A 24,435-nucleotide genomic window follows, 5' to 3' on the forward strand; every position below is an offset into this window, starting at 1 on the left:
TTCAGTTGAGGAAATGCCTCCATGAGATCCAACTGTAAGGCATTTTCTCAATTAGTGATCAAGGGGGAAAGGCCCCTTGTGGGTGGGACCATCCCTGGGCTGGTAGTCTTGGGTTCTATAAGAGAGCAGGCTGAGCAAGCCAGAGGAGGCAAGCCAGTAAAGAACATCCCTCCATGGCTTCTGCATCAGCTCCTGCTTTCTGACCTGTTTGAGTTCCAGTCCTGACTTCCTTTGGTGATGAACAGCAGCATGGAAGTGTAAGCCAAATAAACCCTTTCCTCCCCAACTTGCTTCTTGGTCATGATGTTTGTGCAGGAATAGAAACCCTGACTAAGACAGAACTTCTTGAAGAGTGAACACAGATCTTTTAGAATTTTTCTAGCAGCTTTTATGACTTTGGTCAGAAAACCTATGAGCTATCCAGAGAGCTTTTAGATTTTTTTTCTAGCAAGACCTGAGCTGTCTGGAGATCTATGTAGAGCTATCTCAAGCAGAACACAAGGATGTCAGTTTGCACCCCACCTCATTGACCTCAAGTCATTCTTTTGCCACTCCCAAACACCCCTTCTTCAGAACCCTTCTCCAAGCTGAGGCTGGTCCTTGGCAGCCACAAAAGCAGGAAGTTAATAGAAGCAGCATGCAGACGTAATCAGTGGCTGCACTTGCAGCATTAGAATCCTGCTAACCACAAAGAATTCACCAATGCTAGGTTCTAATTCAGACACAAAGGCTGTGAGCAGAGTTTTGTTTCAATTTGCCTAAATCAACCATAGGCACATACATGTACAATAAAATTAGCAATCAAAAGAAACTGTCTTCCTCAAGGACTTCTTTCCTAGAACCTTCTGGCTTCTGTTGGCAACACAGGCAAGTGTACAGACCCACATGCAGACAAAACATCCTTATCCTGAAGATGAAAATAAATGTTTTTTTTAAAGAAAGAGAATTTATTTTAAAAATTTGTTATTTATTTTTGAAAGAAACTGCCCTCTAAGAATTATACAGTTCTCCAGAGCTATCATCCAATCTCCTGAACCCCATATACACAGTACCTTTGTTCCTAAGGAAATCTACAAAACCAGATAAGCTATCTGAGTACAGACTGTGAACAATTCAGTGTCAGAGCTGATGTTTCTTCCCATCCAGTGGTTATAAAAAATTGAATATTTAACATATTTTGAATATGAATTAACTAGCAGATGACCCACAGATAGAAGACTCAGCCTTTCTTACCTCTGTCTCACATGTCTCACACCCATTAATCAGTGGGTTCTAGGTCTCACTAAGAATTCCTCATTCTTTGTGTGTGCAAATGAAAACTTTCTAGTAAAGTTAAAATGTGTGCCTAGAGAAAGACTTCATGATGCTATGACTAACATTTGCACCTTCATATAAGTTGTAGTTTAAATTAAACTTTTTCTCCAGTTAATCTTCTGACATTGAAAAAAAAATAACTTTAATTAAAAAGATTAAAGTTAAATAAAGTTTCTAACTTCAGTTTCCTCATCTATAAAACAACTATAATTATAATACCTACACCTTAAGAATGTTATGGGCATAAATAAAGTAACATATGTGTGTGTGTGTGTGTGTGTGTGTGTGTGTGAGAGAGAGAGAGAGAGAGAGAGAGAGAGAGAGAGAGAGGTAACATCTGGAGTTACTTTGCCCCATAAGATTTTTAAAATTGATTTAAATTCTTGCTTAAACACTTCGAGAAATCAAAATCCTCCATAAGAATTCTACATTGAAAACAAATAAAAGAATTCTACATTGAGAGGAAGCTAGACTACCAGGCACTCTAACAAGCCCAGGATTATAGGTGAGGAGGCCACAATATCTGCCCCCAAACTGGGAGTAACTGGGAATAGCAGGACCCAGGGACTCAGGAACTCCCACCAGGCCAGTGGTTCCTTCTGGTCTGAGCTGGTGCCCTGAGCAGAACTTGGGCACTAGCTCCATACCCAGTCTCACAAAACCCAGAAGAAGCTCTACTCTCAGGGGCTATAACACACCCAGGATCATAGGTGTTCTATCACTCCCAGGATCATAGGATCACAGGATCTCAGGAGCTTGGTCACACCAGGATTTCAGGATCCCAGAGGCAGCTTGACTCCCAGGGCTCTGGCACACCCAGAATCTCAAGAACACAGGTTCCCAGAAACAGAGGGTTACATAGACAGCTAGCTGGACTCTGAGGAGTTCTGACACAACCAGGACCACAGGAGGGACAGGCTCCAGTCAGAGACAGCAAAGGCAGGGAGTACTTGAGATAATCAGATGGCGGGAGGCAAGCATAAGAACAGAAGCAACAGAAACCAAGTTTACTAGGCATCATCAGAACCCAACTCTCCCACCATAGCAAGTCCTGGATACATCAACACACCAGAAAAGCAAGATTCAAATCTAAAATCATTTCTCACAATGATAATAGAGGATTTTAAGAAGGACTTAAATAACTCCCTTTAAAAAATACAGAACACAGGTAAACAAGTAGAAACCACTAGAGGGGAAACACAAAAATCCCTTAAAGAATTACAGAAAAACACAATCAAACAGGTGAAGGAAATGAACAAAACCATCCAGGATCTAAAAATGGAAGTACAAACAGTAAAATCACAAAGAAAGACAATCTTGGAGATAGAAAACCTAGAAAAAAAGATCAGAAGTCATAGATGTAAGCATCACCAACAGAATACAAGAGATAGAAGATAGAATCTCGGGTGCAGAACATACCATAGAAAATATTGACAAAACAATCAAAGAAAATGCAAAATGCAAAAAGATCCTAACCCAAAACATCCAGGAAATCCAGGATACAATAAGATCAAACCTAAGGATAATAGGTATAGAAGAAAGTGAAGATTCCCAACTAAAGGGCCAGTAAATATCTTCAACAAAATTATAGAAGAAAACTTCCCTAACCTAAAGAAAGAGATGCCCATGAACATACAAGAAGCCTACAGAACTCCAAATAGACTGGCTCAGAAAAGAAATTCCTCCTGACACATAATATTCAGAACAACAAATGCACTAAATAAAGATAGAATATTAAAAGCAGTAAGTTTCGGAAAAGGGTCAAGTAACATATAAAGGCAGACCTATCAGAATTATACCAGACTTCTCACCAGACACTATAAAAGCCAGAAGAGTCTGGGCAGATGTCATACAGACCCTAAGAGAACACAAATGCCAGCCCAGGCTACTACACCTAGCAAACCTCTCAATTACCATATCAGGAGAAACCAAAATATTCCATGTCAAAATGAAATTTACACAGTATCTTTCCACAAATCCAGCCCTACAAAGGATAATAACAGAAAAACACCAATACAAGGAGGGAAACTACACCCTAGAAAAAGCAAGAAAGTAATCTTCTTTCAACAAACCCAAAAGAAGATAGCCACACAAACACAATTTCACCTCTAACAACAAAAATAACAGGAAGCGGCAATCACTTTTCCTTAATATTTCTTATCATCAATGGACTCAATTTCCCAATAAAAAGACATTAACAGACTGGATATGTAAACAGGACCCAGCATTTTGCTGCATACAGGAAATGCACCTCAGTGACAAAAACAGACACTACCTCAGAGTAAAAGACTGGGAAAAAAACCCTAAGCAAATGGTCCTAAGGGACAAGCTGAAATAGCCATTCTAATATGGAATAAAATTGACTTTCAACCAAAAGTTATCAGAAAAGATAAATAAGGACACTTCATACTGGTCAAAGGAAAAGGCTACCAAGAAGAATTCTCAATTTTAAACAGCTGTGCTCCAAATGCAAGGGCACCCACATTCATAAAAGAAACTTTACTAAAGCTCAAAGCACACATTGCATCTCACACAATAATTGTAGGGGACTACAGCACCCCACTCTCAGCAATGGACAGATCATAGAAACAGAAACTAAACAGAGACACAGTGAAACTAACAGAAGTTATGAAACAAATGATTTTAACAGATATTTATAGAACATTTCATCTTAAAAAATAAGACAATACACCTTCTTCTCAGCACCTCATGTTACCTTCTCCAAAACTGACTATATAATTGGTCACAAAACAGGCCTTAACAGATACAAGAAGACTGAAATAATCCCATGCATCCTATCAGATAACCACGGAATAAGGCTGGTCTTCAATAACAACGAAAACAATGGAAAACCCACATACACATGGAAGCTGAACAATGCTCTACTTAATAGTAACATGGTCAAGGAAGAAATAAAGAAAGAAATTAAAGACTTATTAGAGTTTAATGAAAATGAAGGCACATCATACCAAAATTTATGGGACACAATGAAAGCACTGTTAAAGAGGTAAACTCGTAGCTCTGAGTGCCTCTAAAAAGAAAACTGGAGAGAGCAAACACTAGTAGCTTGACAGCAAGCCTGAAAGTTCTAGAACAAAATGAAGCAAATACACCCAAAAAGGAGAAGATGTCAGGAAATAATCAAACTCAGGGCTGAAATCAACCAAGTATAAACAGAAAGAACTATACAAAGAATCAAGAAAAACAGGAGCTGGTTCTTTGAGAAAATCAACAAGATAGATAAACCCTCAGCCAGACTAACCAGAGGGCACAGAGATAGTATCCAAGTTAATAAATCAGAAATGAAAAGGGAGACATAACAATGGAAACTGAGGAAATTCAAAAATCATCAGATCCTACTACAAAAGCTATTACTCAATCAAATTGGAAAATCTGTATAAAATGGACAATTTTCTAGACAGATACCAGGTCCCAAAGTTAAATCAGGATCAGATAAACCATCTAAATAGTCCCATAACCCCTAAAGAAATAGAAGTACTCATTAAAAGTCTCCCAACCAAAAAGCCCAGGACCAGATGGGTTTAGTGCATCAGACCTTCAAAGAAGACCTAATACCAAGTGCTTAACAAACTATTCCACAAAATAGAAACAGAAAGAACCAATTCATTCTATGAAGCCAGAGTTATGCTGATACTAAAACCACACAAAGACCCAACAAAGAAAGAGAACTTCAGACCAATTTCCCTTATGAATATGGATGCAGAAGTACTCAATAAAATTCTTGCAAACCAAATCCAAGAACATATCAAAATGATCATTCACCATGATCAAGTAGGTTTATCCCAGGGATTCAGGGACTGTTCAATATATGGGAGTCCATCAAAGTAATCCGCTACATAAACAATCTCAAAGAAAAAAACCACATGATCATTACATTAGATGCTGAAAAAGCATTTGATAAAATCCAACACACCTTCATGCTAAAAGTATTGGAAAGATCAGAGATTCAAGGTCCATTCCTAAACATAATAAAGCAACACACAGCAAACCAGGAGCCAACATCAAATTAAATGTGAGAAACTTGAAGCAATCTCACTAAAATCAGGGACTAGACAAGGCTGCCCATTCTCTCCCTGTCTGTTCAATATAATACTTCAAGTCTTAGCCAGAGCAATTAGACAACAAAAGGAGACCAAGGGGATGGAAAGGAAGAAATCAAAATATCACTATTTGCAGATGATAGGGTAGTATGCTTAAGTGACCCCCAAAATTCCACCAGAACCTGATAAACAACTTCAGCAAAGTGACTGGATATAAAATTAACTCAAACAAACCAGTAGCCCTCCTATACTCAAAGGATAAAGGGCTGAGAAAGAAATTAGGGAAATGACATCTTTCACAATAATCTTACAAATAATATAAAATACCTTGGTGTGACTCTAACCAAGCAAGTGAAAGATCTGTATGACAAGAACTTCCAGGCTCTGAAAAAAGGAATCAAAGATCACAGAATATGGAAATATCTCTTATGGTCATGGATTGGCAGGATTAATATAGTAAAAATGGATGTCTTGTTGAAAGCAATCTGCAGATTTAATGCAATCCCCACCAAAATTCCAAATCAATTCTTCACAGAATTAGAAAGAACAACTTGCAAATTCATTTGGAATAACAAAAAACACAGGATAGAAAAAGTATTCTCAACAATAGAGGAACTTCTGGGGAAATCACCATCCCTGCCCTCAATACAGAGGGCAATATGTATGTATGGTATTGGTACACAGACAGGCAGGATGATCAATGGAATAGAATTGAAGACCCAGAAATGAACCCACACCCCTATGGTCACTTGATCTTTGACAAAGGAACTAAAACCATCCAGTTGAAAAAGGACAGCATTTTCAAGAAATGATGCTGGTTCAACTGGAGGTCAGCATGTAGAAGAATGCAAATTGATCCATTCTTATCTCCTTGTCCAAAACTCAAGTCCACGTTGATCAAGGACCACTACATAAAACCAGATACAGTGAAACTAATAGAAAAGAAAGTAGAGAAGAATGGATCAATTCACATTCTTCTACATGATAACCGCCAGTTGAGATTCTTTTATCATTGAGAAGAGTTTTTGCTATCCTAGGTTTTTTTGTTATTCCAGATGAATTTGCAAATTGCCCTTTCTAATTCCTTGAAGAATTGAGTTGGAATTTTGATGGGGATTGCATTGAATCTGTAGATTGCTTTTGGCAAGATAGCTATTTTTACAATGTTGATCCTGCCAATCCATGAGCACGGGAGATCTTTCCATCTTCTGAGATCTTCTTTAATTTCTTTCTTCAGAGACTTGAAGTTCTTATCATATAGATCTTTCACTTCCTTAGTTAGAGTCACGCCAAGATATTTTATATTATTTTTGACTATTGAAAAGGGTGTTGTTTCCCTAATTTTTTTTCTCAGCCTGTTTATTCTTTGTGTAGAGCAAGGCCATTGACTTGTTTGAGTTAATTTTATATCCACCTACTTCACTGAAGCTGTTTATCAGGTTTAGTAGTTCTCTGGTGGAATTTTTAGGGTCACGTATATATACTATCATATCATCTGCAAATAGTGATATTTTGACTTCTTTCTTTCCTATTTGTATCCCCTTGATCTCCTTTTATTGTCAATTACTCTGGCTAGGATTTCAAGTACTATATTGAGTAGGTAGGAAGAAAGTGGGCAGCCTTGTCTAGTCCCTGATTTTAGTGGGATTGCTTCTATTCTTATCTCCTTGTACTAAGGTCAAGTCTAAGTGGATTAAAGAATTCCACATAAAACCAGAGACATTGAAACTTATAGAGGAGAAAGTGGGGAAAGGCCTTGAAGATATGGGCACAGGGGGAAAATTCCTGAATAGAACCGCCAAGGCTTGTGCTGTATATCGAGAATTGACAAAGGGACCTCATAAAATTGCAAAGCTTCTGTAAGGCTAAAGACACCATCAATAAGACAAAAAGGCCACCAACAGATTGGGAAAGGATCTTTACCAATCCTAAATCAGATAACGGACTAATATCCAATATATATAAAGAACTCAAGAAGATGTACTCCAGAAAACCAAATAACCCCATTAAAAAATGGGGCACAGAGCAGAGCTAGACAAAGAATTCTCAACTGAGGATTATCGAATGGCTGAGAAGCACCTAAAAAAAAATGTTCAACATCCTTAATCATCAGGGAAATGCAAATCAAAACAACCCTGAGATTCTACCTCACACCAGTCAGAATGGCTAAGATCAAAAATTCATGTGACAGCAGATGCTGGAGAGGATGTGGAGAAAGAGGAACACTTCTCCCTCGCTGGTGGGATGGCAGGCTTGTACAACCACTCTGGAAATCAGTCTGGCGGTTCCTCAGAAAATTGGACATAGTACTCCCGGAGGATCCTGCAATACCTCTCCTGGCATATATCCAGAAGATGTCCCAACCGGTAAGAAGGACACATGCTCCACTATGTTCATAGCAGCCTTATTTATAATAGCCAGAAGCTGGAAAGAACCCAGATGTCCCTCAACAGAGGAATGGATACAGGAAATGTGGTACATTTACACAATGGAGTACTACTCAGCAATTTAAAACAATGAATTTATGAAATTCCTAGGCAAATGGATGGATCTGGAGGGTATCATCCTGAGTGAGGTAACCCAATCTCAAAAGAACTCACATGATATGCACTCACTGATTAGTGGATACTAACCCAGAAACTTAGAATACCCAAGATACAATTTGCAAAACACATGAAACTCAAGAAGAAGGAAGACCAAAGTATGGACACTTTGCCCTTTCTTAGAATTGGGAACAAAACACCCATGGAAGGAGTTACTGAGACAAAGTTAGGAGCTGAGATGAAAGAATGGACCATCCAGAGACTGCCCCACGGAGGGATCTATCCAATAATCAGCCACCAAATGCAGACACTATTGCATATGCCAGCAAGATTTTGCTGAAAGGACCCTGATATAGCTGTCTCTTGTGAGGCTATGCCAGTGCCTGGCAAACACAGAAGTGGATGCTCACAGTCAGCTATTGGATGGAACACAGGGCCCCCAATGGAGGAGCTAGAGAAAGTACCCAAGTTGCTGAAGGGGTCTGCATCCCTATAGGTGGAACAACAATATGAACTAACCAGTACCCTCAGAGCTTGTGTCTCTAGCTGCATATGGAGCAGAAGATGGCCTAGTCGGCCATCATTGGGAAGAGAGGCCCCTTGGTCTTGCAAATGTTATATGCCCCAGTAGAGGGGAAACACCAGGGCCAAGAATTGGTTGTGGGTGGGTAAGGGGAGGGGGAGGGTATAGGGGACTTTAGAGATAGCATTTGAAATGTAAATGAAGTAAATACCTAATTAAAAAATGGAAAAGAAAGAAAGAAAGAAAGAAAGAAAGAAAGAAAGAAAGAAAGAAAGAAAGAAAGAAAGAAAGTCATCAAGAGCCTCGAACACATGGGCACAAGGGAAATTTTCCTGAACAAAACACCAATGGCTTATGTTCTAAGATCAAAAATCAACAAATGTGACAACATAAAATTGCAAAATTTGTGTAAGGCAAAGGACACTGTCAGTAGGACAAAACAGCAACCAACAGATTGGAAAAAGATCTTTACCAACCCTTCATCTGATAGAGGGCTAATATCCAATATATACAAAGAATTCAAGAAATTAGACTCCAGAGAATCAAATAACCATATTAAAAATGAGGTACAGAGCTAAACAAAGAATTTTTAACTGAGGACTATCGAATGGCCAAGAAGCAACTAAAGAAATGTTCACCTTTCTAATCAGGGAAATGCAATTCAAAACAACCCTGAGATGCCACCTCACACCAGTCAGAAGAGCTAAGATCAAACACTCAGGTGACAGCAAATGCTGGCAAGGATGTGAGAAAGCGAAACACTCTTCCATTGGTGTGACTTCAAGCTGGTATAACCACTCTGGAAATCAGTCTCATGGTTTCTCAGAGCATAGCCTTTGTTGGGCATAATGGGAGAAGAGGCCCTTGGTCCTGTGAAGGATAGATGCCTCAGTGTAGGAGAATTCAAGGTCAAGGAGGTGGGAGTGGGTGGGTGGGTGGGGGAACACCCTCATAGAAGCAGCAAGAAAAGGATGGGATAGGGGGCTTCAGGGGAGGAAACCGGGAAAGGAATAACATTTGAAATGTATATAAAGAAAATATCCAATAAAAGAAAAAAAAAAGATTTCTGCACACTTCCATGGAGTTGGTTCTCAGTTCCCTTCCCCACACTGCCCTTCTTCCTTCATGAGTGATAAGACAAGGACATGCACATGATTGGGCAGTAGGCTGTGGTGAGATTCTCCCCAGAGCAGCTCTCATACACACCTGGAAGGTCAGGGTGCGTTCGATGTCATAGGGAAAGAATGACTGTTTCGCTTCTCTCTGTTAGCACAGCGAGTTTTAAAGCTTTCTTTGTGTGTATGCGAGTTTTATTGTTGTTGTTGTCTCCAGGTTTGGTTTGGATTTTTACTGTGCTGAGTATTAAACCCAGGGTCTGGGGCTGGAGATGTGGCTCAGAAGTTAGGAATGCTTCCTGCTCTTCAAAGCACCCAAGTTTGGCTCCCCATACCCACATTAGGCAGTTCACAACCTCTGGCAGCCTTAGCTCCAGTGGATCTGATACTTGGGTCCCACAATGGCACCTGTACCCATGTGTACATACACATAGTTTAAAATAATAACAATAACAAATATAAAACTGTGATTTTTAAACTTAAAGTAAGTATGTGATTTAAGCAGATATCACTTAATATTATTTTAGTATTTTTAACTTATGCATGTTTTGTTATCAGTGTTTTGCCTGCATGTATGAATGCATATGAGTATAGTGCCGGTGGAGGCCAGAGTAGGGCATCAGATCCTCTGGAACTGGAGTTACAGATGGCTGTGGGTGTCACAGGAGAAGGACTCTGGATATCTCTTTCTTATAACAAAGAAACCAATGAAATGGGTAAAGTAAATGCATGCAGGTAAGTCTCAAAAGCATAACAAACAGAGCAGCCACCTTCCAGCATGATGTATGTCACACACTATTTCTCTAGTCTCTTTAATATTGCTCCGATAGAGCCGGGCGTGGTGGCGCACGCCTTTAATCCCAGCACTTGGGAGGCAGAGGCAGGCGGATTTCTGAGTTCGAGGCCAGCCTGGTCTACAAAGTGAGTGCCAGGACAGCCAGGGCTACACAGAAAAACCCTGTCTCGAAAAACCAAAAAAAAAAAAAAAAAAAAAATATTGCTCCGATAAAAACACTCTGCCAGCCAGAAGTAACCTAGGGAAGAAAGGGTATACTTGCCTTATACTTCCAGGTCACAGTTCATCACTGAGGGTAGTAACTAACGATCAGAGCTCAAGCAGGAACTCGAAGCTTAAACCATAGAGGAATCCCTTGACAGCTCAGACTTATCAAGCTTTCTTATATAATCCAGAACTACCTACCCAGGGGCTGGTACTAGCCACAGTAGGCTGGGCCCTCCTAGCTTGACAAACACACACACACACACACACACACACACACACGCACAAACACATCAACACAATCTTCCAAAGACAATCCCACTGGCCAATAAGAGCTGGACAATCGCTCTTCCTGCCTGACCAGCACCAGGATAGCTAGAGCGCAGGGTCGGCTGACACCCGCCAGCTACCCACGACCCCCGCCACAGGATTTTGAGACTGCTGGTGAGTGGAACACAGCTTCTGCTCCAGTCCAATCACGCGGGACCTGAGACTGCTTTGGTTGGGGAGGCAGAAATCCAGCCTGAGTAGGGCCACAAGCCTCTCCGGTCACAAAAGCACCGGGGTAGCTAGGGCGCAGGGTCGGCTGACACTCGCCAGCTACCCACAACACCCGCCACAGGATCCTAAGACTTCTGGTGAGTGGAACACAGCTTCTGCTCCAATCCAATTGTGCGGGACCTGAGACTGCATTAGTTAGGGAAGCAGAAAACCGGCCTGAGTAGGACCACAGGCCTCTTCCGGCCTGACCAGCACCTGGGTAGCTAGAGCGCAGGGTCTGCTGACACCCGCCAGCTACCCACGACCCCCGCCACAGGATTTTGAGACTGCTGGTGAGTGGAACACAGCTTCTGCTCCAATCTTTAAACAGTGACAACGACAACAACTAACCCCAGAGATTACCAGATGGCGAAAGGTAAACGTAATAATCTTACTAACAGAAACCAAGACCACTCACCATCATCAGAACCCAGCACTCCCACTTCGCCCAGTCCAGGGCACCCCAACACACCGGAAAAGCTAGACACGGATCTAAAAGCATATCTCATGATGATGGTAGAGGACTTCAAGAAGGACTTTAATAACACACTTAAAGAAATACAAAGGAACACTGGTAAACAGGTAGAAGACAGTAAAGAGGAAGCACAAAAATCCCTTAAAGAATTGCAGGAGAACACTGCTAAAGAGTTACAAATCCTTAAAGAAAAACAGGATAACATAATCAAACAGGTAGAAGTCCTTACAGAAAAAGAGGAAAACACATCCAAACAGATGATGGAAATGAACAAAACCATACTAGGCCTAAAAAGGGAAGTAGACACAATAAAGAAAACCCAAAATGAGGCAACACTGGAGATAGAAACCCTAGGAAAGAAATCTGGAACCATAGATACCAGCATCAGCAACAGAATACAAGAGATGGAAGAGAGAATCTCAGGTGCAGAAGATTCCATAGAGAACATCGGCAGAACAATCAAGGAAAATGTAAAATGCAAAAAGATCCTAACTCAAAACATCCAAGAAATACAGGACACAATGAGAAGACCAAACCTACGGATAATAGGAGTGGATGAGAATGAAGATTTTCAACTCAAAGGACCAGCAAACATCTTCAACAAAATTATAGAAGAAAACTTCCCAAATCTAAAGAAAGAGATGCCCATGAACATACAAGAAGCCTACAGAACTCCAAATGACTGGACCAGAAAAGAAATACCTCCCGACACATAATAATCAGAACAACAAATGCTCTAAATAAAGATAGAATACTAAAAGCAGTAAGAGAAAAAGGCCAAGTAACATATAAAGGCAAGCCTATCAGAATTACACCAGATTTCTCACCAGAGACTATGAAAGCCAGAAGATCCTGGACAGATGTTATACAGACACTAAAAGAACACAAACTCTAGCCCAGGCTACTATACCCAGCCAAACTCTCAATTAACATAGATGGAGAAACCAAAGTATTCCACGACAAAACCAAATTCACACATTATCTCTCCACGAATCCAGCCCTTCAAAGGATAATAACAGAAAAAACCAATACAAGGACAGGAACCACGCCCTAGAAACAACAAGAAGGTAATCCCTCAACAAACCTAAAAGAAGACAGCCACAAGAACAGAATGCCAACTTTAACAACAAAAATAACAGGAAACAACAATTACTTTTCCTTAATATCTCTTAATATCAATGGACTCAACTCTCCGATAAAAAGACATAGACTAACAAACTGGCTACACAAACAAGACCCAACATTTTGCTGCTTACAGGAAACTCATCTCAGAGAAAAAGATAGACACTACCTCAGAATGAAAGGCTGGAAAAAAATTTTCCAAGCAAATGGTATGAAGAAACAAGCTGGAGTAGCCATTCTAATATCTGATAAGATTGACTTCCAACCCAAAGTCATTAAAAAAGACAGGGAGGGACACTTCATACTCATCAAAGGTAAAATCCTCCAAGAGGAACTATCAATCCTGAATATCTATGCTCCAAATACAAAGGCAGCCACATTCATTAAAGAAACTTTAGTAAATCTCAAAGCACACATTGCACCTCATACAATAATAGTGGGAGACTTCAACACACCACTTTCACCAATGGACAGATCATGGAAACAGAAACTAATCAGGGACACAGTGAAACTAAGAGAAATTATGAATCAAAGGATCTGGCAGATATGTACAGAACATTCTATCCTAAAACAAAAGGATATACCTTCTTTTCAGTACCTCATGGTACCTTCTCCAAAATTGACCACAAAATTGGTCACAAAACATGCCTCAACAGATACAAAAATATTGAAATTGTCCCATGCATCCTATCAGATCACCATGGACTAAGGCTGATCTTCAATAACAAAATAAATAATTGAAAGCCAACCTTCACGTGGAAACTGAACAACACTCTTCTCAATGATACCTTGGTCAAGGAAGGAATAAAGAAAGAAATTAAGGTCTTTTTAGAGTTCAATGAAAATGAAGCCACAACATACCTAAACTTATGGGACGCAATGAAAGCATTTCTAAGAGGAAAACTCAGCTCTGAGTGCCTCCAAAATGAAACTAGAGAGAGCACACATTAGAAGCTTGACAACATACCTAAAAGCACTAGAACAAAAGGAAGCAAATTCACCCAAGAGGAGTAGAGGGCAGGAAATAATCAAACTCAGGGGCGAAATCAACCAAGTGGAAACAAGAAGAACTATTCAAAGAATCAACCAATCAAAGAGCTGGTTCTTTGAGAAAATCAACAAGATAGATAAACCCTTAGCCAGACTCACTAGAGGGCACAGGGAAAGCATCCTAATTAACAAAATCAGAAATGAAAAAGGAGACATAACAACAGATCCTGAAGACATCCAAAACACCATCAGATCCTTCTACCAAAGGCTATACTCAACAAAACTGGAGAACCTGGATGAAATGGAGAAGTTCCTAGACAGATACCAGGTACCAAAGTTGAATCAAGATCAGGTTAATGATCTAAACAGCCCTATATCCCCCAAAGAAATAGAAGCAGTCATTAATAGTCTCCCAACTAAAAAAAGCCCAGGACCAGATGGGTTTAGTGCAGAGTTTATCAGACCTTCAAAGAAGATCTAATCCCAGTTCTTCACAAACTATTCCACAAAATAGAAACAGAAGGTACTCTACCCAACTCATTCATTGAAGCCACAATTACTCTGATACCGAAACCACAAAAAGACCCAACAAAGATAGAAAACTTCAGACCAATATCCCTTATGAATATTGATACAAAAATCCTCAATAAAGTTCTTGCTAACCGAATCCAAGAACACATCAAAACAATCATCCATCCTGACCAAGTAGGTTTCATCCCAGGGATGCAGGGATGGTTCAATATACGGAAATCCATCAATGTAATCCAGTATATAAACAAACTCAAAGACAAAAACCACATGGTCATCTCATTAGATGCGGAAAAAGCATTTGACAAGATCCAACACCCATTCATGATAAAAGTCTTGGAAAGATCAGGAATCCAAGGCCCATACCTAAACATGATAAAAGCAATCTACAGCAAACCAGTAGCCAACATCAAAGTAAATGGTGAGAAGCTTGAAGCAATCCCTCTAAAATCAGGGACTAGACAAGGCTGTCCACTTTCTCCATACCTATTCAACATTGTACTTGAAGTCCTAGCCAGACCAATTTGACAACAAAAGGAGATCAAAGGGATACAAATTAGAAAAGATGAAGTCAAAATATCACTTTTTGCAGATGATATGATAGTATATATAAGTGACCCTAAAAATTCCACCAGAGAACTCCTAAACCTGATAAACAGCTCCAATGAAGTAGCTGGATATAAAATTAACTCAAACAAATCAATGGCCTTTCTCTACACAAAGAATAAACAGGCTGAGAAAGAAATTAGGGAAACAACACCCTTCTCAATAGTCACAAATAATATAAAATATCTTGGCGTGACTCTAACTAAGGAAGTGAAAGATCTGTATAATAAAAACTTCAAGTCTCTGAAGAAAGAAATTATAGAAGATCTCAGAAGATGGAAAGATCTCCCATGCTCATGGATTGGCAGGATCAACATTGTAAAAATGGCTATCTTGCCAAAAGCAATCTACAGATTCAATGCAATCCCCATCAAAATTCCAAATCAATTCTTCAACGAATTAGAACGTGCAATCTGAAAATTCATCTGGAATAACAAAAAACCTAGGATAGCAAAAACTCTTCTCAAGGATAAAAGAACCTCTGGTGGAATCACCATGCCGGACCTAAAGCTCTACTACAGAGCAATTGTGATAAAAACTGCATGGTACTGGTATAGTGACAGACAAATAGACCAATGGAATAGAATTGAAGACCCAGAAATGAACCCACACACCTATGGTCACTTGATCTTCGACAAGGGAGCTAAAAACATCCAGTGGAAGAAAGACAGCATTTTCAACAAATGGTGCTGGCACAACTGGTTGTTAACATGTAGAAGAATGCGAATCGATCCATTCCTATCTCCTTGTACTAAGGTCAAGTCTAAGTGGATCAAGGAACTTCACATAAAACCAGAGACACTGAAACTTATAGAGGAGAAAGTGGGGAAAAGCCTTGAAGATATGGCCACAGGGGAAAAATTCTTGAATAGAACAGTAATGGCTTGTGCAGTAAGATCGAGAATTGACAAGTGGGACCTCATGAAACTGCAAAGCTTCTGCAAGGCTAAAGACACCATCAATAAGACAAAAAAACCACCAACAGATTGGGAAAGGATCTTCACCTATCCTAAATCAGATAAGGGACTAATATCCAATATATATAAGGAACTCAAGAAGGTGGACTCCAGAAAGTCAAATAACCCCATTAAAAAATGGGGCTCAGAACTGAACAAAGAATTCTCACCTGAGGAATACCGAATGGCAGAGAAGCACCTGAAAAAATGTTCAACATCCTTAATCATCAGGGAAATGCAAATCAAAACAACCCTGAGATTCCACCTCACACCAGTCAGAATGGCTAAGATCAAAAATTCAGGTGACAGCAGATGCTGGCGAGGATGTGGAGAAAGAGGAACACTTCTCCATTGTTGGTGGGATTGCAAGCTTGTACAACCACTCTGGAAATCAGTCTGGCGGTTCCTCAGAAAATTGGACATAGTACTACTGGAGGATCCAGCAATACCTCTCCTGGGCATATATCCAGAAGATGTCCCAACCGGGAAAAAGGACACATGCTCCACTATGTTCATAGCAGCCCTATTTATAATAGCCAGAAGCTGGAAAGAACCCAGATGTCCCTCAACAGAGGAATGGATACAGAAATTATGGTACATTTACACAATGGAGTACTACTCAGCTATTAAAAAGAATGAATTTATGAAATTCCTAGCCAAATGGATGGACCTGGAGGGCATCATCTTGAGTGAAGTAACACAATCACAAAAGAACTCACACAATATGTATTCACTGATAAGTGGATAGTAGCCCAAAACTTAAGATACCCAAGATATAAGATACAATTTGCTAAACGCATGAAACTCAAGAAGAATCAAGACCAAAGTGTGGACACTGTGCCCCTTCTTAGAATTGGGAACAGAACACCCAGGGAAGGAGTTACAGAGACAAAGTTCGTAGCTGTGATGAAAGGATGGACCATTTAGAGACTGCCGTATACAGGGATCCATCCCATAATCAGCTTCTAAATGCTGACACCATTGCATACACTAGCAAGATTTTGCTGAAAGGACCCAAACATAGCTGTCTCTTGTGAGACGATGCCGGGGCCTAGCAAACACAGGAGTGGATGTTCACAGTCAGTTATTGGATGTATCACAGGGCTCCCAATGGAGAAGCTAGAGAAAGTACCCAAGGAGCTAAAGGGATCTGCAACCCTATTGTTGGAACAACATGATGTACTAACCAGAACCCCGGAGCTCTTGTCTCTAGCTGCATATGTATCGAAAGATGGCCTAGTCGGCCATCACTGGAACGAGAGGCCCATTGGACTTGCAAACTTTATATGCCCCAATATAGGGGAATGCCAGGGCCAAAAGAATGGGAATGGGTGGGTAGGGAAGTGGGGGGCGCTATGGGGGACTTTTGGGATAGCATTGGAAATGTAACTGAGGAAAATATGTAATAAAAATATTAAAAATTAAAAAAAAAGAGCTGGGCAATCACTCAATTGAGATCCCTTCTCAGGAAACTCTTCTAGGCTGTGTCAAGCTGACAGTTAAAGCTAACTGAGATCCTGCTTAAGTAGATGAAGAAGCAGATGAGAGCAATATGTGTTTAGTGGGACAGACTCATGCAGTAAAGTGGGAAGCACATACTAGAAACTAGATACATATCAAAACTATGAGCATGCTTACTTTTCAAGGATAATGGAAATATGACCAAATTAAGAAGAAGGGAAATAATGGCCAGGTACCAAAAATGATCCAGCTGTTGTAATATATTTGGTTTTAAAAATATATAAACAGCTGTAGCTCTGTGGTAGAGTGTTAACCTAGAATGTACAAAAACATGAAATCCCTAGCAATTGTGTGTGTTTGTACAAAAGAATGTTATAAAATGTTCACTATTTAGGAAGAAAGAGAAGAAAAAAAGAAAGAAGGAAGGAGAAAGGGAAGGAGGAGGGAAGGAGGGATGAAGGAAGGAGAGGGTACAAAGAAAGGGAGGAAGGAAGGGAGGAAGGGAGGGAGGGAGGAAGGGAGGGAGGAAGGGAGGGAGGGAGGAAACTCTCAGGTCTCTTACCTCCCCTCGTGGGGAGTTGTGTTAGTGTTCACCATCACCATCAATGCACAGCTTCCCACACTGGCAAATCTGAACCTGACACTGCTTCAGTTTTCTTGAAGCTTCAGTGGATTAGAACACTGCAAGTACGTTCTGGTGAGCTTATGGCTTCTCATTGTAAAAGTAATAAATGCTCATTCAGTTTTGAATTTTGGTAAATAATACTGGGACTCAGAGGATGTGGAGTTCATCAATATTCATTGGTCTATTATAAGAGAAGACAGAGGGCCTTGGACGTGAACTTAGGTCAAGCTCCCTGTGACCCTGCCTGGCTCCTCGACTCCCAAGCACAACAAGGGTCCTGCTGTAGTTGAGAACTGTCTCTCATAGGCTCATGTATTTGAGCACTTGATTCCAGTTATTGCCACTGTCTGGGGAGGTAGAGCCTTGCCAGTAGAAGCCTATCACAGAGGATTGGTTTTGAGGCCCCATTCTATCTTGATGTTTCTTTCAGCTTCCTGTGTGTAAATGAGATGTGACCAGTCAGCTTCCTGTTCCTGTTACCACTGTTCTGACAGTTGTCTGCCTTCCCTGCCTCGGTGGACTTATTCCTTCCTGAATCATTAGTCAAAATAAACCCTTTTCTCCTCTACGTTGCTTCTGATCATGGTATTTTATCACAGACTAACATAGGACTCTTCCACCGAGTTCCCTTGTCTACCTGACCTGGATACCAACTCCCTTCAGTTTGATTTACTGAAACCTCACTAACCAGAGAAAGCCAAACTCAGCACAGGAAGGGAGATTAAACACTGACCACATACCTGTGAGGACCTCCTCATACCCTAGTGTCTTTCATTTTGACCCCATTCCATATTCCAAAGAGACTCATTTAAACACCACTGCCCGTTCTTTGGGTCACTTTGTCTCAGCTCATTGATGTTCTCCAAGCCCTAAAGTACCCCCAAATAATTTACTATTACCCTAAAATTGTATAAAGCCTTCATTCTTCGCTCTCCTACGGAAAGGATACTAAATTCTTAAATCAGGTCGAGCTAAGGGGTGATTATATTGTGAGACCGCTGCTATTCACATAATACAATCATGTCTTCTCTCCAATTAATACGTCTTTATCGATTTATTCCAGCAAAACTTCAGAGTTCAGGGGATGGTGCTACCTTCATATTATAACACAAAGTATAAAAGAAGAAAACAAATATAGATTCACATTCCCTCACCTAGCAATAAACCACTAATATCTGTCTGTATATAGAGAAACAATTTTTGAACAAAGTTATATTGGAATTATATTGTATGATTTTTTTAACTTAAAAACATATCATAAGTGCATCCCTATGACCTTGCTTGTCTCTAACCATTAACTCTATGTAGTGTTATAAACTTCTATTGTACGGTCTGTTTACTATTGTTTTCAAACATTTGAATCCTTTCCATTTAATCTACTGCAAATGATGTCTTATAAATGTTTTCATACACAAATTTATAAATCTTAGATTATTTTCTTAGGACAAATTCTTCAAGTAAAAATTATTGGGTAAACACAATGATCATCTTTAAAGCTAATAATTTATCTTTCTCAAACACCTCATAGGGAAGTTGTATACTTCTTCAGTCTCACTAGAGTACTCTTTGTACAATATAATTATATGAAATGTCCTTAGTTGGTGAATGCATGGAGACAGAAGTGGAGACCCTGAAAACTCTGAAACTGGAGGGAATTGGGAGAGTGACTTTTAATGGGTACAGAAGATATTTTGAAGAGGTAAAGATAGCCTAAAGAAATGGCTGCACTCTTGTGTTTTAAAACTATTAATTTTATACTTTTAAAGTGTGAATTTTAAAAGCATGCACAACTTACACCTCGATATATCAGTTAAAACTATAGACAAACTAGCATATGTGTTTAAAATGCATTTTTGTGTTTGCCTTAGATTTTGGTTTTGTTTATATTTTTATTTTTGTATTTATACTTGTTTATACAGAAGAATTAAGTATTCATGTGGCAATGTTTCAATCTGTTTTTTTTTTCTTTCCATGCTACAAAAGACCCTTTTACCATTACCATCACATAGGTGCATCTATATACTTTAAAATTAATACATATATTTTGATCACAATTTCCTGCCCCCTTTCCCCCTAACTCCTTCCAGATTCACCCTGATTCCTCCGAGCCCCTCCCTCCAATAAGGCCAATATGTGTTATCCATCTACTCGTGGGTATGGGGCAATCCACCGAAGCGTAGAAGACCTCTCAGTGACCACATTCTTAGAGGAAGCTGACTCTCTCCTGAGCAGCTATTTATGTCAATAGCCCTCAGTTGGAAGTAGGGGCTTGAGTCCCTCCATCTCTCACTCTGGGGTGTGGACTGGCTTGATCTTGTGCAGGTTTGGTGTAAGCAGGCAAGCACAGCCGGTGAGCTCTTGCACACCGGATTCCTGTCATAGCCAGAGGGCACTGCTTTGCCCTGCTTATTCCTGACTTCCTCCGTCTCTACTAATCTTGCTGCCCCTCTTCCTCAAAAGCTCCTGAGCCTTAGGGGAGAGGATGTGATACAGAAGTTTCACATATGGCTAAGCACTCTACAAGTATGTTCTGTATTTGTATCTAAACAATCATATAGATGTTTTAGGTTGGAATTCTTTTACATTTAACTAGTTCATTTGGAATATGTTTCCTATATTTGATAATTAGTTTGGAGACATTTTCAGGCTGCTATTTTAAACCTGTTTTCCTTTTTGATTATTGAAGGGGGAAAATGAGGATCTATAGTTTTGGTGCTCCAATCTAACTTTATTCTCATTCTGTGATTGATATTCAGGCTGGAATAGGACTTAGCTTCTCTGATAAATCAGAAACCACTTTCCCCTCCCCTCCACCCTCCCTCCATCCACACTGCATCCTCCCCAATTATACTTGGCAAATTATATCTTTGGATATGTTACTTGTTGAGTTGACTTCAGAGCTATAATCTGGAAGTTTGTCTAATTGGACTGATTAGTTTTGGTCTTGTGGTCATGAAAGAACCTAGCATAGTCTGAAATATCAGATACGTTCACTAGCCAAAGCTGGGAGGTGTTGATGGCTTCCCTTTCATGTAAATCCAAATGGCTGGGGCACGTTTGGCTCATATTCTTTTGATTTTTGATTTAATTTTTTACAAACTGTAAGAAGAAAACCGCTGCCAATGTTATGGTTTGAAAGGCTTGCTTTTCTCTCTAAAGGCACAGAAAAAATGTAGTATAATGAGTGGGCTCAGACAATGAGGTGAGGGAGACAGAGTCGATGAGGCTAAGGCAGCATGTCCCTTCCTGCCATTTTATGGGAAGTCAGAAATAGCCAGAAATAAGAAAGAAAATCTGCTTATTATTCTTGAGCCGCAGCCTCTAGGGTCTCCATGTTGCTTCTTAAATTTTCTTTACTGTGTCCAGTCTAAGGTGCATTTTCTGTATCCCAGAGAACTCAGACTTCCTAATATATAAGGTCATGCTGATCAACCTTTCCTTCTCTCCACCCCTTTCCTTTATTGGGGCATTTGGAGCTGGGGATCGGGGTGTTATAGTACATGGAGAATGTCTCCACTTGAGGAGAGCATTGTCTTCTCTTTCAAGTCATAATGTGGTTCATCACTCAGCTTAAACTACCTTTCCAACGTCACCAGTTGTGTCTTGGTTACAAGTCACATAGCCACCCTGGGTCTTTATTCTCTTCTCCTAGTAAGCAGAACTCACCCTTGTTGATCATTTTCTTGTAGAGGAGCCATGTGTGCAAGTAAGGAATCAAGATATCAGGGAGAGACAAGGCTTGTTCTTGTTAAGGATTAACTCAATTTTGGGAAAAGTACATAGACTTCACCCCATGATTTAATCATCTTCTAATAGTATCTAACACTTGGGACTAAGTTTTCAATACATGAGCCTTTGGGAAACAGATCAGATCCTAAATAGCAGCAACCAGCTTCACAAAGGTGCAAACCTAAATAAATAAATAAATTGCACAATGGGTCCTAACAGGAACTTTTTTCTTTCCAAGATAGGCTTCTTTACTGACTCCCTTGTAAGAATCCTGCAGCATAAACACACAAATAGTTCCTCCTTAGTTCCTCCTTGACAAATGGAGACAAGAGTCAATGAGTCAACATTCTTCCCCTTGCTGCCCTTGAGTCCAACCCTAATGCCACACAGAACCTTACAAGGACTGTCCTAGTTACTTTTCTGTTGCTGTGATAAAAACACATGGACACAAACCAACTTGCAGGAGAAAGAGGGTTTTTTTTTTTTTGGCACGCCTTCCCATCACGGTGGGAATTCACAGGAGCAAGACCTTAACGAAGACAGTCACATGATCCCCACAGTCAGGAAGCAAAGAATGATGAATGTTAGGGCTCAACTTGCTTTCTCCATTTTATACCATCTAAGATCACATCCCAGAGGTGTCCACAGTGGACAGGTCTTCCTACATCTATTATTCTAATGAAGATAATTCCCCATAAGCTTGTCCAGAGGCCCACCCCTCCTCAAGGTGATTCTACATCTCATCAAGTTGACAATTGAAATTACCTAGCACAGGAACCCAGAGCAAGAACACTAGCTACCCTTAATGAGAAACCTGTCAATCGTGTGTTCTCTTTTTGGTTCCATACCACAACCCTTTCCTAGCTTCACTCTCTTCTAATTTCTACTCCTTGGAATCAGATTTCCAGAAAAAATCTCATAGTGCTAACTTTTGTTTCAAGTTACTTTGGAGAGAAATCAGGCTGAGACCTACAACTCTAAAGTCAAGTCATATTTAATTTCATTAATTCTCATTCTTGACTTTTTTTTCTCTAAATGAGACAGCTGAGCTAGTTTTGGGGTCAAGAAAGGATTTTTGTTGGTATTTTAGAATGCACCCTTTGTTATATAAATCTAAGTAGCCACATGTTAGAAGGAAAAACCTAAGAGTCCTTACCTGAGGTTAGGTTTTCTTGGTAGTATCATCCATCTCAGATCTTGTTTTGACTTTGGAGGGTGGTGGTGAAGAGATAGCTCAATCAGTTAAGTGCTTGCTCTAGAAGCACAGGAATCTGTTAGCATCCCCAGAGCCCATGGTAAGCTGGGCACAGTAGCTCTCATCTAGAGTCCTAGCACTCTCTCTTTGAGATGGCATATGGAAACACAAGGATTCCCCAGACACCAAGAGGTCAGGTTGGTTAGCCTGGGATATATCATGCAAAACCAACACAGATCCTGTCTCAACAAGGTGGAAGATGAGGACTACATATATGTACACATGCCATACAAACACAATAGACACTTATGTATGTACATATCCAGAACCATCCTTGTGAGTAGCCTCTTGCCTGAGATGATAATTTCTGTTTGTTTGCTTGTGTTACAGATGCGATGAAGGGTGACATGTATTCTTGTTTGCTTGTGTGTCTTGATATTCTGCAGTTCCCACACTGTTACTGTTACTGAAGAACAACTGGGGTGCTGGTGAATGTCAGAGAGATAAAGTTTGAAGAGTAAAGATGAGCAGGAAAAGCTGAAGAACTTTTCAGTAGGGCTTTATGGAAGGTAAGATCCATGAGTTGGGGGGTGGGGTGTGTGATGACAAACAATGGTAGAAAGTGGGAGAATCTGTTTTTCTCCCCTTCCTCCTTCCCAACCTCCACATTTATCTAAAGGAATTCTGGCACCCCCAAAGAAGTGGCTTTGGTAGCATGAGAGAAACTCAAGTTTGACTCTGACATCACTCATTCTTGAAGATCCTGCCCATGTAGGCAGTGTGTTTTTGTGGGTAATACAGAGCCTGTAAGGAATACAAGCCGCCAAGAGATAATGACACACACAAAGTGGGCAGGCTGGTTTGTTTTCCCAAATGGGGCATTTTTCTGAGCCTTCTGGAATTTACTGAAGTAACCTTAGTTGGACAGCCACCTCTCCATTCTTTTGACTTTTCTTATTTCTATATCTGGTAGTGTGTTGCTACCAGATACTACTATTGTAACCAGGGATGAGTCCACCCCATGAAACTCAACATGATTTCACTGTGTGTATTACTCACAAATATTTTCCCTTGCCTCGGAGATTCCTTATTTATACTATGGCTTTAGAAGCCATAGAACCCTTGTAGGACCTATGCAAGTGCAGCCAGGAAGTGTAAGAGAGTTTTTTATTCCACAGTCCAAACCTTTGTCCTACATGAGATGGAGCCAGAGAATTAACCTCATTCCACTTCTTTCTATTGGGTTCCCCTTGAGAACTTGTTATTTATATGGACTCCTAGAAGACTGAGAAACCTCATCCTTCATACCAGAGTGTTGCAATCTCATTAGCACACCTTTGTTCTGGCCTTCACCTTTGCTGCCCACCCTACCCTGCTTCCTAGCACTTTTGTTATCTAGAGCCATAGTCCCTAGCAAACAAAACTCACAAAGGTTTTGCCTCAAGCTCTGCCTTCTGAGGAACAAAGAACAAGATAGTGTGGCTGGGCAATGAGCCAATGGGGCTGGATCCAATCTAGGATATTAAAATGTAATGCTCTCTGATTTTATAGATCTTAGCCTGGAAAGGCAGGTTGTACCTCTACTAGGACAGAATATAGAGCCAAAATCCTCTCAAATACAAACATTCTATTTATTTTCACTCCTACTGTTT

The 24,435-nt window shown here is 40.2% G+C and overlaps 1 non-coding gene across 1 annotated transcript; it reads left to right on the plus strand.

The window, feature by feature from the left end:
- The first annotated feature begins 350 nt into the window (after positions 1-350).
- On the plus strand, positions 351-413 carry LOC115030946 (U7 small nuclear RNA). Its single transcript, XR_003836543.1, has one exon. It is a non-coding gene; the product is annotated as a U7 small nuclear RNA (small nuclear RNA).
- Positions 414-24,435: the final 24,022 nt, after the last annotated feature.

The sequence above is a fragment of the Mus caroli genome, unplaced genomic scaffold (genome assembly GCF_978045245.1).
Source record: "Mus caroli unplaced genomic scaffold, Mus_caroli_1 scaffold_6, whole genome shotgun sequence".
NCBI lineage: Eukaryota > Metazoa > Chordata > Mammalia > Rodentia > Muridae > Mus > Mus caroli.